A 15,172-nucleotide genomic window follows, 5' to 3' on the forward strand; every position below is an offset into this window, starting at 1 on the left:
TGAATGTGGCGTGGTTTGGCCACAAATCAGGAAAGAACTCAAAAAAACTTGTTTACTTCAACACATTTTTTACCCATTTTTTTGTATTACCATCGACACAGCTTCCACGTAAATCATTTGTTACGGTCTATATTATGAGATCGTGGCTAAAACACTTCAATCAACCTCAACTTTAACGATTGTAAAACTTTTTTGAATATTACCATATACACTTTCTTACGTACAAAATATGCCTCATCGAAATAATGGTTTTAGACCCCAAGTATGTTTGGATGAAAACCGTAGATGAGGTTCCAATATGGGCTCAATCGGTCCACTCCTTCGGGTACCTCACTTACAAAATGTCAGTTTAGTTCAGCCTGCTCTCGAATCGCTTTGATTTTTGTTGTAACACCTTGTATTCATCGCGCCACAGTGGGGAAAAATACCGATCTAGCGTACAGAAAATCAAAAAATTAACTTGAAAGAAAGTATGAAACCTTAGTACAGTATTGAACTAGAGTGTTGGCTGTACTTAATGGTATATATATAGTAATTAGAAATAGTTAGTCAGAACGGAATAACGGTGCATCTAAAATATATATTTTTTACAATGTTAACGTTGACCTTTTTTAGCTGTAAAATTGCAATAGACGTGTGCGTTCTGTGAATATTTTATTGTGGAATTTATTATATTTTTAATATACCGTAATGGTGATTAATTAAATGAAATAGTTTTATAATCCATATAATGTTTCGGGTTAAATAAATGTAAGGTTCATTTTTTGTAATTTCTTCGATTAAAATATCGAGTTCTTTTTCGATTTATTCTTTAATTTTTAATGAATTTTGTCTAGAATAACAAAAAACTTATAAAAATACATTTTTTTGCTTCAAAAGTTACATAGTTTTGATATATAACAGTAAGCAAATATAGGAACAAAGACTCTGCCCACACGGAATAATCACTTGATCTTAATTTTCAATTTGTCATGACTTGTAAGCGGTTGGAAGCAAACTCGTGACTTTTATTTTCTGGAAAACAAGTAAAGAAATATCAGTCGACTTTGCCGACAAAGATATGTATGCCCTCAGCCTGTATGCGAATTAAGACTTTTATCTATGACATATCGAACACCGGCTACACAACCAAAATATTTTCCCCATCAAATCAAATGCGAATTTAGAGAGTTTTCAGAATTTTATGAACTTCTTTGGACATATGAACTTGCAGACAAAAGTATCGAAACTTTTGGGGAATTTATCTGAACGACTGTGATGGTTCCGAATAAATGCTTACGTTAACAAATTTCATTTGGATTAAAGGACAAAAGGGTTGCACTTTTCGGAGAAGGTACCTGAAGGAATGGAGCGACATACCCATTTAGGAAGTCGATCTTATTTTGAGAGCCTTTCCTTTCGATAGTTATAACACCATATAGTTGGTCACCGTATAGTTTTTTTACCATTATGTCATGAAGCACGGACTTGCCTATGAAAAATAGAATATCGCTGTAAACAAGACTACAAGAAGGTCAAAATGTCCAAAGGCTCCTCGAACAGCGCTTAAACTGCAGTTATGTTGAGCTCCTGTAAGTGAGGTACCCGAAAATGTTGTTAAAATAATCTAAAAAAACTTAATTTTGAGACTGAAGGAGTGAACTGATATGACTTAATCTAAGTTTGGACAAAATATTAAGAAATCCAAAAATTTGGACATAAGCGGCTGATTCGTTCGAGAGTTATCATGCGCTCCAGCCATATAGACAGACGGTCGGATTGGGCTGAATGACACCAAATTGTCTGAAACGGATTTCTCCTACCGTTTAACACAAAATTTGTCTAAAATATGATTACAACATTTTGAAACTAATTTCTTATTAGGTTTCGAGATATATTTTACGAAAACCAATATATGGTACAAATTGTCCATTCCATGAACGTTCATTCACAAAATACTGTACGAGTAACTTTGATGGATCAAGGATGAGTATAAAGCCTCGAGACCTCCATAAAGATCGAACATAGCTTCTTATAACCTACACCACTATGCCGGGAGGGTATTATAAGTTGGTTTGGGCCAAAAAGTTTGTAACGCATCAAAATAATGGTCGTAGACCCATACTTATATATACCAAAATGAATGTCTCGACGAGCTGAGTCGATCTGGCTGTGTGTGTCCGTCCGTCTGTCCATCTAAACCTTGTAATCACGCTACAGGTCGCAATTTTGATCGAATCGCCACGAAATTTTTAATGTTGATGGGGGGTCCCGGAGGGGAAGAAGCCTGGTGATGGTGATGTTCGGATAATATTTAGGGGTCGGAATGGGCAAAAAACTTATGTGGATAAAAAGACAATGTTTTTTTCCAAAGCGAATATCTCAGCTTGAGGACTTTCCAAAAGCAAAGCCTGACTATAAAAGTAGAAAATCCCATCTTTATAATGATGCAAAGTAGGTTGGCGTAGGTGGCCAAATAACGGAGATATCAAAATAATCGGTAATACATTCATTTTTCGAAATTTTGAGGGTTAATAGGGGTTCCATAGAAGAAGAAGCCAATTGAGTTTGGTGGGAAAATTCAAAGTTTTACTCTTATGCGAATATCTCCGTTTTTAGTAGTCGTATTCCTAAAGGATAGCCCGTCAATGGATGAGGAAATTATCACCTTTATTATGATGCAAAGTAGTTTGGCGCACATCCCACTTTCCCATTTTTTATTTGAATTGTACTGACGTGTATCGCAGCTTTGGTTGGATGCGTTTCAACAATGAAGACATTCTGAGCTCTACCAAAATTGGTGAAATGCTTGTGATGAAATTGAAATTGATTGAAACAGACGCTGGTCCCAATTTCTAATTTTTGGAATTTTATTTCTATATCAGACATATATATACCTCTGCTTCTATTTGGTATATCAAACACTTGTAAAATGATAGTCAAGAAGACCAGCAAAGCGTTCAATCAGTACCAAGTAGATGTCGACAGCAGTCAAATATAAAATTATATATTAATTATTTTGGTTCAGTTCGCCTTAAGTCACTTGGTATAAAAGCCAGATAGGTGAAAACTTTAATGTCTCCCTAAAAGAAATGTGTTTACGAATGAAAAGCTTATGCACAGGAGTAGTGGTGTAGGGTCCCAGCAAACCAAATGCCGGATGTCCGACACATCGGAACAATTTCGGAAGCAATATCGTACAGATTTTGTTCCGTTTTCTATACGATTTTTCGTAGGTGAATTCGAACAGATTTCGTTCCGATTTCGGAGAGAATATCGGAAGTAAATTTTCCTTGGAATATGCTAAACCTAAAATTTTGCGTGTTGCGTCTTTTATCAGATATGACTTCAGCAATAATGCCATGCTTCCTATGTGTCGAGGCCTTAAAGGCCTGGGAACAGAATCAGCCTCCTCTTTGTGGTGGTTATTCTTGTTAAGCAGAGTTGCAAAACATAGTAAGAGAAATTGAAACAAAATGTATTTCTTTGCAATGAATTTGTGCATAAAAAATTATTTAACGCATAAAATGATTATTTTTTATAACCATTTTAAAAATTTTATAAAATATTTTTTATAAAATATGTAACAGTCTGTTTGAATAACTTTAATTTTTGCATTTTTCCACTACGGTTTGGAGTGCTTGAGTGGTATTGAAAAGGGCTGAGCTCGCCGGATTGGGGGAGGTTCTTTCCAAACCAGTAATGCTAAACTGTTCAAAGAGAAATAAGTTGTAACCACTCCAAGACTTGTTACTAGTACCTGACTTATTATAATTTTTGAATCACAGACTGTAAGAGTATGCGAATGATGTTTTCGCTGGGACACCTTTTTAAATTGTTCCCACCCGCTATAAAACATAAGTAACTAGTGTCCATGATATTCTGTTAGCTACTTCCCTAATCATCGATGAGACCAACTATACCGCTATGTTATCACTATCAACAATTCCAATAAAAAGATCTAATTAGTTCATTTTGAATACAATTTACAATTCATTTATTAATAGGAAATTCATTCATATGCTTTCTTTAAATCGATTACACTTTAAGTGTCTTATAAGTAAATGATTTTTTTTTTAAAAAAATTATCTCAAATAATGAGTAATTTAGAGATAATAGTCAAAGTATATCATAAATTATATAATCTGCATGTTATACGACTACTTACACGAAGTGGTATGAAATTAGGTTAGGATGATGATTTAGGTTTTGATGAATTATTTGTAGGTTATGTTACCTTGGTTTAAACTGCCGATGGATCGAGCTCAATACATGCGGTGTTGTATAATTCTGCAAATATAAAGAAAGCAATTAACACCTATCCAAACCCTAATCTCTTTTCTCAGTTTTGATGCAAATTCTTACATTTGATTATACCTTTTATTCCCGGGGTAAACCGTGCAATAAAAAGAATTTACTTTAATAAACTCTATTAGCCGATAGCCTTAGATGCTAGTGCTATTTTTTATATAATTTTATTGTAATTTTTTATTATAATAAATATTTGAAATAAATAAATAAATAAAAATAAACTCTAACATGCAAGTTATATAGAAATTATTTACAAATAATTACATTTTTAAACATTTTAAGATTAATTAATTAATGAAACATTCACACAAGTGAAAATTACATTGTTTTAAGCAAAATTGTATGATCCGTTTCTTATGTTTTAATTATCAAGATAAAATAAATTTAGCGAAGGCTAAGTTAATTATTGGCAAAAATAGAATCACGTAAAAAAATTACAAAATTCACAATAATACTTATAAAAGTTGTTTTTTTTATATAAATTATTGCTGGTTTTGTTTAGCCGACGGCAAATCATCGAAAAGCTATCATTATTTAGAAACTGTACATATCAGGAACAGCAGAGCTCATTAGAAATTATCATTAACACCATTAATATGTCTCACTCCTGTAACAGTCTGTTTGAATAATTTTTATTTTTTTTTTTGCATTTTTCACTACGGTTTGGAATGCTTGAGTGGTATTGAAACGGGCTGAGCTCGCCCGATTGGGGGAGGTTCTTTCCAAACCAGTAATGTTAAACTGTTCAAAGAGAAAAAAAAAAATTAACCACTTCAAGACTTGTTACTAGTACCTGACTTAATATAATTTTTTTGAATCACAGACTTTAAGAGTATGCGAATGATGTTTTCGCTGGGACACCTTTTTAAATTGTTCCCACCCGCTATAAAACATAAGTAACTAGTGTCCATGATATTCTGTTAGCCACTTCCCTAAACATTTATGAGACCAACTAAACCGCTATGTTATCACTATCAACAATTCCAATAAAAAGGTCTAATTAGTTCATTTTGAATACAACTTACAATTCATTTATTAATAGGAAATTCATTAAGATGCATTGTTTAAATCGATTACACTTTTAGTGTCTTATAAGTAAATGATTTTTTAAATTATCTCAAATAATGGGTAATTTAAAGATAAAGGTAAAAGTCTATCATAAATTATATAATCTGCATGTTATACGACTACTTACACGAAGTGGTATGAAATTAGGTTAGGAAGATGATTTAGGTTTTGATGAATTATTTGTAGGTTATGTTACCTTGGTTTAAACTGCCGATGGATCGAGCTCAATACATGCGGTGTTGTATAATTCTGCAAATATATAGAAAGCAATTAACACCTATCCAAACCCTAACCTCTTTTCTCAATTTTGATGCAAATTCTTACATTGATTATACCTTTTATTCACGGGGTAAACCGTGCAATAAAAAGAATTTACTTTAATAAACTCTAACATGCAAGTTATATAGAAATTATTTACAAATAATTACATTTTTAAACATTTTAAGATTAATTAATTAATGAAACATTCACACAAGTGAAAATCACATTGTTTTAAGCAAAATTGTATGATCCGTTTCTTATGTTTTAATTATCAAGATAAAATAAATTTAGCGAAGACTAAGTTAATTATTGGCAAAAAATAGAATCACGTAAAAAAATTACAAAATTCACAATAATACTTATTAAAAGTTGTTTTTTTATATAAATTATTGCTGGCTTTGTTTAGCCGACGGCAAATCATCAAAATCATCGAAAAGCTATCATTATTTAGAAACTGTACATATCAGGAACAGCAGAGCTCATTAGAAATCACCATTAACACCATTAATATGTCTCACTCCCTCTTATGGGTATCCATTGGCAAATTACTGATGGGCGTTGGTTATGAAGATTCGCTATGTAAGCGAGACGGTAAGGAGAGCCTGGATGCTTCCACGTTGGATGATGCACTTGTCCAAAAAACGGGCAAACTTTTATAATATCGCTGAATGATAAGGCATTAATTAAGCCATGAAAAATACCAGTTTTTTTGTTTTAAATTTCATTTATAATTTTCACGGTACTTTTTAAATTATTTAATGTTCGTCGTGAGCAATAACGAGATTCTCTTTAATTTTTTCGTGTACCAATTGAAGTTTTACATCATTTGAAGTATAGTTGAATTGTCCCTCAGTCATACACCCTAATTTGTCCATTACAGCATAAGAAGATCCATGTAGCACCATATTGTATCCAAATGCACCGAAGTATGGTGAGCACTTTATTGCCTCATGAAAGTCACTTCGGAGTATACTGGCTATTTTAGATACATGCAAATCCCACTTGTCTTGTTTATCTTTTAATAAAATCCTCAATTTTATAATAAATTCTCTGTTGCTGCGCTCTGAGGCATTGGCTTGTGGGCTATACAAGGCCGTTTTAATATGTTTGACTCCATATGATTTCAAGAATTCGGACATTTGTGCTGAAACGAATTGGCATCCATTATCGGAATGTATAAACTGGGGTACCCCGAATTGGTGAAATACATTCTCCTCTAAGTATTTTATAATAGTAGTACTATTCGCTTTTTTCAAAGGTTTCAAAAATATATATTTTGTAAAATGATCGATGGCTACAAATACCATGGAGTTCCCCAATTTGGTCCTAGGGTAAGGTCCTAACAAATCCATATAGATTCGTTGAAAAGGACGTTCGGTTAGGATTTGCTTACCCATAGAAGGTCTCAATATTTGGTTAGTGGGTTTAACAGATTTACAAATTTCACAGTTTGAAATAAAAATTTTAATATATTTTGCCATATTTGGCCAGAAATATTTCTCCCTAATTCTGTGCAAATTTTTACTAAATCCTCCATGACAGGATGCAACATTATGGACACGTTCAATCAAATCGGCTCTTAGTTCCAAAGGAAGCCACAATTTCCACAATGAATCTTCGTCCTCGAATACACCTTTTCTAAACTTAACTCGTTGATAAATATAACCTTCGGAAACAACGGTGTCTGGAAATTTGTCTGATTCTGATTCGAGAACTGATATAAGCTTCAAATATTCTGTTGATTTGAAATATTCCGACGTCAGATCTATTTCTATAGGTACAGATTCTTCAGATAAATCTACCTCGTCTACATCTAACCTAGATAACGCATCCGGAACAATATTGGTGGATCCTTTTCGAAACTCTATCTCAAAATCAAAGCTTTGTAACAGCAAACTCCATCTACCAAGTCGACCTGAGAGATCTTTCTGCGACATAAGCCAGCGCAAACTATGATGGTCAGTAACAATCTTGAATGGCAGTCCTTCAACATACGGTCGGAATCGTTTTAAACATACTATCGCGGCCAAACATTCTAACTCCGTGACCGTATAATTTTTTTGACACTTGTTCAATTTTTGGGAAACATACGCAATCGGATGTTCCTTATCGTCGTCACCAAGTTGTGTTAAGACTCCTCCTACTGCTACTCGGGAAGCATCGCATTGTATCGTGAACATTTTGTCAAAATTGGGTTGAACTAGTACAGGGGCTGTCGTTAAAGCATATTTTAATTTTTCAAAGGAAAGTTTTGCTTCGTCAGTCAATGCGAATTGCTTAGACTTTTTCAGACAATCGGTCAGTGGGGCAGCTAAATCAGCATAGTTGGCTATAAATTGCCTGTACCAGCCAGTCATACCAATATATCGTCTGATCTGACGTGGAGATTTAGGTATTGGAAATTTAGCAACAGCCTCAACTTTACTTGGATCTGTACGCAAACAACCCTGACCAACAATATACCCTAAGTATTTGATTTCTTTCTGACAAAAACGACTTTTCTCGACGTTGATAGTTAAATTGGCATTAGACAAGCATTTTGCGACCTCTTCCAACATCTCAAGGTTACTTTTGAAATCCGAGGTGCACACCAACAAATCATCTAAATAGATGAACACGTTTTCTCTGAGTCGACTGGGGATAACTTTATCCATCAGTCTACTCATTCTTTGAGCCGCGTTGCAGAGTCCGAACGGCATTACTGTAAAATGATACAATGGCCGTCCAGGCACTGCAAAGGCTGTTTTCTCTTTGGATACATCATCTAAAGGTATTTGCCAATATGCATCTTTTAGGTCAATACCTGATATAAAATGAGTATCCTGTAATCGGCTCAAAAGTCCATTGATATGTGGGAGAGGGTACGCATCTTTTTTTGTTAGGGAATTTAGTTTCCTAGAGTCGAGACAAAGTCTTATTTTGCCAGGTTTTCTAACCAAAACTATCGGGCTACAATACGGACTATTGCTCTCTTCTATTACTCCTAATGACAACATTCGGTCCAACTCTTTATATGCCTCTTCTTGTCGAGGTGGTGAAAGAGGATAATGTTTAATTTTAAAAGGTTCTGAATCTGCCGTATCAATGTTATGAATTTCCATCGAAGTCCGACCAAGACCGAGTTTTTTAAAAGATGGAAAAAGTTCAACGACACGTTTCAAATCATATAATTGGAAATCGGTTAAAGTATGCATGTTTTCAGTAGATGTCATAAAAGCTTCGCTATCTAAAGAAACTTCGGACACAAAAATCTCTGGAGCTATATTAAAACGTTTCCAAAAATTAATACCCAGGTAAACTGGTTGTCGCAAAGAAGGAGATAAGTAAAATACGATATTTTTAGTGGTGTTTTTGAAAGTAACAGGAATTTCTACAAAACCAATAACCCGTTGTGAACCCCCATCTGCTGTCTTCAGGGAGCTAAATATTGGTGTAAACTCAAGTTTTAAGTTTTCTAAGAGGTCTTGACAACCCTTACCCAAAACACTTATTGATGCCCCTGAATCCAGCAATCCGAAAAGCTCTACTTCACCCAAATTAATCTTGGCATACGGCCTTGAGTCTTGGTTCTCAAGTGGATTCTACTAATTTATTAAAAGCTTTTCGTTTCCGAAATCGTTCACGACATTTTATTATTTTTTTAGACAATGGTTTTTTATTAAAAATCCGATTTCTTATTTCTTCGTACCTTAGCTTTCTTTCATGCAACGATAATTGAGAATCTATTTGAATAGATGTAGTTTTAAAGTCTTGTGAATTGTTGGTTGTTGTGTCAATGTGACAATTTGTTGCTGATGTTGTTGCCTTTAAGTCTATATCGATAGAGGGATACAGAGTTGGGAACGAGGTACCCTCATTTACTCGTTCACTTTTCTGTTTTCCTGATGTCGCTTTGGACACAGCGGAGTCGTTACATTTTTCTTTCCACATCTATAACAAAAGAGAGTTCTTACATTGGATGGACATTCATAATAAGAATGACCCATCTGGTCGCAATTCCAGCATTTAAATCGAGAGGTATCCATCTCTTTTTTTCCAAAACTGGAATTTTTATGAAACTTAAATGCTTCTACGTCACAATCATTATCATCAACAGTTTCAAATTCAGTGGAGTTTTCTATTTCAGATACAAATTTGCGATTTTTATGCTGATGTTGCCGTTTTACATATCTCTCTGCTTTCCTCCCTGCATCTCTCAAACTATCCAGATCAAGTGAGTCATCCATAAATAATAAAGCCCCTATTGACTCTTTCACATTATTTTTAATCAAATCTATCATTTTCATATCACTCATAGGTTGAGATAAACGAGAATTCATGGTAATTACCTCGGTAAAGAAATCGTCAAATGACTCTTTTGGTAATTGTCTTCTCTCTATGATTTTAACAATTTTATCGCATTCATTTTCTGCTCTACCGAATTGTTTCCTCATGGCTCTCTTTAAATCATGCAATGAGGTATTTGGAACTTGCCTCAAATAGGCCCAAAACCATGTTTCAGCCTTTCCTTTTAGTAAAATGTGAAAACTGCCTATTAGAGTTTCGTCCGAACATTTGCTACGTTTGGCTAAGGTATCTACCTTGAATAGAAAGTCTGACACATCTTCAGTTCCATCATATGAAATGTTCCATTTATCAACTTTGATAGAAATATTTGGTGAAAGTGCACCTGAACGAGAAGTGTTCAAAATTTCGTTTAATGAAGGATCATTATTAGACATAGTTTCTCTATTTTGAAGGTTTATGTTTTCATTACCTGCAGACTGATTCCTATTTGCGTTTAAACTTTCGGTTAAAAGTTGTCGTAAAGCAGTAAACTCAGTTACGAAAACAGTTTCCAAACGAGCAGTTAAGTCTGCTACCCCGTTTGTGGAAGGTGCATTAATCGATTGCTGGGAAGTTCCCGGTTGATTATTTTGTTCCGACATATCCGAATAATTTATACGATTTTGCTGATATAATAGAGCTCTGGATCTAGTCCGAATAGGACTTATATTAAAACGAGGTCTATTAGTAGCCTGAACTACTGAATCTTCGTCAAAAGTATATTCTAATGTAGTATTTCTACTATGCGGATCTTCGCTATCTGACAAACTAACTACTTTTCTTTTCCTTGGCATTACTCAAACTGAGTCTGAAAATTTAAATGCGAGCTTTACTCGTATCAATCTATAAATTTTCATGTATATGGAATTGTTGATAGTGAATTAAAACAAAAACGGATAGTATGGTCTAAATTACAATCTGTGTTCCAAAAATCTCCTCATTTGTAAATTTTATATGCAATTCATGTCGCTATAATACTCCAGATTTCCAATCCAGTATATATATGACTTACATAAATTGCAAATAAAAACTATTGCAACTAATGGTTTAAGGCTATGCAAAAAAAAATGTCACGTAAGAATTGCTATAAAGAAATCAATAGTTTTAAATATGATGTTCTAGACTCATTCTATACATAGACACTTAGGTATATGTGCAAAAGAAATAGACCTACAACAACAATATGTTCTTATTCATAAAAAAAACATATGACCTGAAGTAAGTAACAATGAAAGATATAAAAACGAACGCACTGCGTTAAATCCAATACTAATAATCACGAGGATTCGTTTTTATGAATAAATAAAATACGACATTAACAAATTATTAAAACTTGCCAATCTCGTTGGGCGCCATTCTCTTTTTGTAACAGTCTGTTTGAATAATTTTTTTTTTTTTTTTTGCATTTTTCACTACGGTTTGGAATGCTTGAGTGGTATTGAAACGGGCTGAGCTCGCCGGATTGGGGGAGGTTCTTTCCAAACCAGTAATGTTAAACTGTTCAAAGAGAAAAAAAAAAAAAAATTAACCACTTCAAGACTTGTTACTAGTACCTGACTTAATATAATTTTTTTGAATCACAGACTTTAAGAGTATGCGAATGATGTTTTCGCTGGGACACCTTTTTAAATTGTTCCCACCCGCTATAAAACATAAGTAACTAGTGTCCATGATATTCTGTTAGCCACTTCCCTAAACATTTATGAGACCAACTAAACCGCTATGTTATCACTATCAACAATTCCAATAAAAAGGTCTAATTAGTTCATTTTGAATACAACTTACAATTCATTTATTAATAGGAAATTCATTAAGATGCATTGTTTAAATCGATTACACTTTTAGTGTCTTATAAGTAAATGATTTTTTAAATTATCTCAAATAATGGGTAATTTAAAGATAAAGGTAAAAGTCTATCATAAATTATATAATCTGCATGTTATACGACTACTTACACGAAGTGGTATGAAATTAGGTTAGGAAGATGATTTAGGTTTTGATGAATTATTTGTAGGTTATGTTACCTTGGTTTAAACTGCCGATGGACCGAGCTCAATACATGCGGTGTTGAATAATTCTGCAAATATAAAGAAAGCAATTAACACCTATCCAAACCCTAACCTTAATTACTTACTTAGCTGGCCCATTACAGAACATTTGTTCTATAGGCCGAACTAAGAAGAGATCTCCATTCCTCTCTATTTGTTGCTTTGCTCTCTGGAATACCGCGCCTTTTCATCTCAACATCCACTTGTTTGCGCCATCTATTCCTTGGCCTGCCAATTCTGCGTGCACCGCCATGTGGCATGTATTCATACGCCTTTTTAGCGGGTTCATCATCGCTCATTCTTATGATATGGCCTAGCCAACGCAATCGCTGCATCTCGATACGTTTAACAATATTCATGTCGTTGTATAGCAGATACAGCTCGTGGTTCATGCGACGTCGATATTCACCGTCAACGCAGATTGGTCCGTAGATCTTTCGAAGAATTTTTCTCTCAAACACACCAAGCACTGCCATGTCTGCTTGCGCAAGTACCCAGGCTTCGGAGCCATACATCAGCACGGGTAGTATCAGTGTTTTGTAGAGCGTTATTTTTGTTTGACGAGATGTGGCTTTGTTTTTAAACTGCTTACTTAATCCAAAGTAGCATCTGTTGGCCAATACAATTCTTCTTTTTATTTCACAACTGATGTCGTTTGTTGTGTTGACGGAGGTGCCGAGGTAGACGAAGTCTTTTACTACCTCAATATTATAGGAACCAACTTCCACAGTCGGTCCGAGCTCAATGGACGCATTGCGCGTCGACACCATCAACTTGGTCTTCTCACCGTTTACCGCCAGACCCACTTTAGCAGATTCTCCTTCGACCTTTATAAAGGTATCAGTTGCTTCTTTTACTGATCGACCCATGATGTCTATATCATCAGCATAAGCAAGTAACATGTGACTATTGGTGTAGATTGTGCCACTTCTTTTGACGTTTGCCTCTCGTATAACCTTTTCTAGCAGGATGTTGAAGAGGTCACACGAAAGGCTGTCTCCTTGTCTGAAACCTCTTTTGGTACCAAACTCTTCGGAGAGGTTCTTTCCTATTTTAACTGAGGACCTCGTGTCAGTTAAAGTCATTTTACAAAGCCGGATGAGCTTTGCGGGAATACCAAATTCAGACATGGCTTGGAATACCTTTGAGCGCAGCGGACTGTCGAAGGCTGCTTTATAATCGACAAAAAGGTGGTAGGTGTCGATCTGCATCTCTTGGGTCTTCTCCAGGATTTGCCGCAGGGTAAATATCTGGTCAATGGTGGACTTGCCAGGTCTAAAGCCGCATTGGTATGGTCCAATAATCTCGTTGACCATTGGCTTTAGTCGTTCGCACAATATCCCTGACACGATCTTGTAGGCAATAGGGAGTAGACTTATGCCCCTATAGTTAGAGCATACAGTCTTATCTCCCTTCTTGTGGACGGGGCACAGGATACTCAGGTTCCAATCGTCGGGTACTCGTTCTTCCTGCCAGATGGTGCTAACTAGCTGATGAATACACCTTATCAGCGTGTCGCCTCCGGTTTTGAACAGCTCGGCTGGTAAGCCATCGGCCCCTGCTGCCTTATTATTCTTCAGCCGATTTATTGCTGTCTTTACCTCATCTTGGCTGGGCAGTATACATTCAATACCATCTTCTGGGATTGGGACTGTGGTATCTTCGTCTTCTTCGCTGCTATTGGATACCAACAGATTTGAAAAATGTTCTTTCCATATCCTGAGTATACTATCTGTATCAGTTACCAAATTACCTTGCTGGTCTCTACAGGAGGATGTGCCTGTACCAAAGCCATCAGTTTGATGCTTGACTCTTTGGTAGAATTTTCGGACTTCATTCTGGCTCCTGTACATCTCGATTTTTTCACACTCCCGCTTTTCCATCTCTCTCTTTTTCCTGCGGAAAAGACGTTTCTCCTCTCTCCTTTTCTCCCTGTATCTCTCTCGTGCGCTACGCGTTGCTACGGATTGTAAAGTAGCCTTATATGCCGCATTTTTCTCTTCGGTGGCAGCACGACACTCCTCATCATACCATGGATTCCTTGGTGGAGGTCTCTGGTATCCAAGTATGGATTTTGCGGCTGTTTGCATGGAGTGGGCAATGCTTTGCCATTGCGCTGATATGTTATCGGGATGAGGAGGGCTTTGATTAAGCAATTGGGCTAGTTGAGTGGAATATGCTGTGGCTATCTGTTGTGATTGCAGCTTACCGATGTCTAACTTTCGTGTTGTGTCTGCTCGTACTTTGTTTGCTACGTTTAAGCGGGTGCGTACCTTTGCTGCAACAAGGTAGTGGTCCGAATCAATGTTTGCGCCTCGGAACGATCGTACATCCAACACGCTCGATGAATGTCTTCCATCTATCACAACATGATCAATTTGGTTTCTTGTTTTCTGATCTGGAGACAGCCAGGTGCCCTTATGAATATCGAGATGATTAAATCTGGTACTGCTAACTACCATGTTTTTTGCAGCTGCAAAGTCTATCAGTCTCATACCATTGTCAGATGTTTCACTGTGGAGACTGAATTTCCCGACTGTTGGGCCAAAGATATTCTCCTTTCCAATTTTGGCATTAAAATCGCCTAGAATGATTTTAATGTCATGGGCAGGGCAACGGTCATATGTTTCTTCCAAGCACTCGTAAAATATATCTTTGGTCTGTTCGTCCTTTTCTTCAGTGGGAGCATGAGCGCAAATAAAGCTGATGTTGAAGAATTTAGCTTTTATTCGAATTGCAGCAAGTCTTTCATTCACTGGAGTGAAGCTGGATACAAGATGTTTTAGTCTCCGACTAACTACGAATCCACAACCAAACTCATGCTTTACGTCATGGCAGCTATAATACAGTGCGTCACCTTTAGGTGTTGTTGTGACGCCTTTCCCAATCCATCGTATTTCCTGTATGGCAGTAATATCGGTCTTGTACTTTTCAAGTACGTCTGCCAATGCGAAGACTGCACCTTCTCTATAAAGAGTGCGAACATTCCAGGTGCAGATTCGCAGATCATGGTCCTTAAAACGTTTGCGGGGTTCGTCAACTTTAGAGGGGTTTGTTTTTCTTTTCTTTCGTTTTTTCATAGTAGGCTGTTTTTTCTAGGGGAGGGTTACTAACCCGACGCCCAAACCCAAGTTTTTAACGTTCTTATGGGTGAACGCGCGGCACATGTTAGCTCACTA

At 35.9% G+C, this 15,172-nt stretch overlaps 1 protein-coding gene across 1 annotated transcript in view; it reads right to left on the reverse strand.

The window, feature by feature from the left end:
* Nucleotides 1-4,269, reverse strand: part of LOC141400655 (uncharacterized) — a 45,407-nt gene extending 41,138 nt beyond the window's left edge. The window contains exon 1 of the mRNA XM_073980007.1: nt 4,217-4,269. The gene's annotated coding sequence lies outside the window, so the exon portion shown is untranslated. The remainder of the gene's footprint in view (nt 1-4,216) is intronic.
* Between the last annotated feature and the right edge of the window lie 10,903 nt (nt 4,270-15,172).

Source organism: Musca autumnalis, unplaced genomic scaffold, assembly GCF_047663935.1.
Source record: "Musca autumnalis isolate F117 unplaced genomic scaffold, ASM4766393v1 scaffold_4, whole genome shotgun sequence".
Classification (NCBI taxonomy): domain Eukaryota; kingdom Metazoa; phylum Arthropoda; class Insecta; order Diptera; family Muscidae; genus Musca; species Musca autumnalis.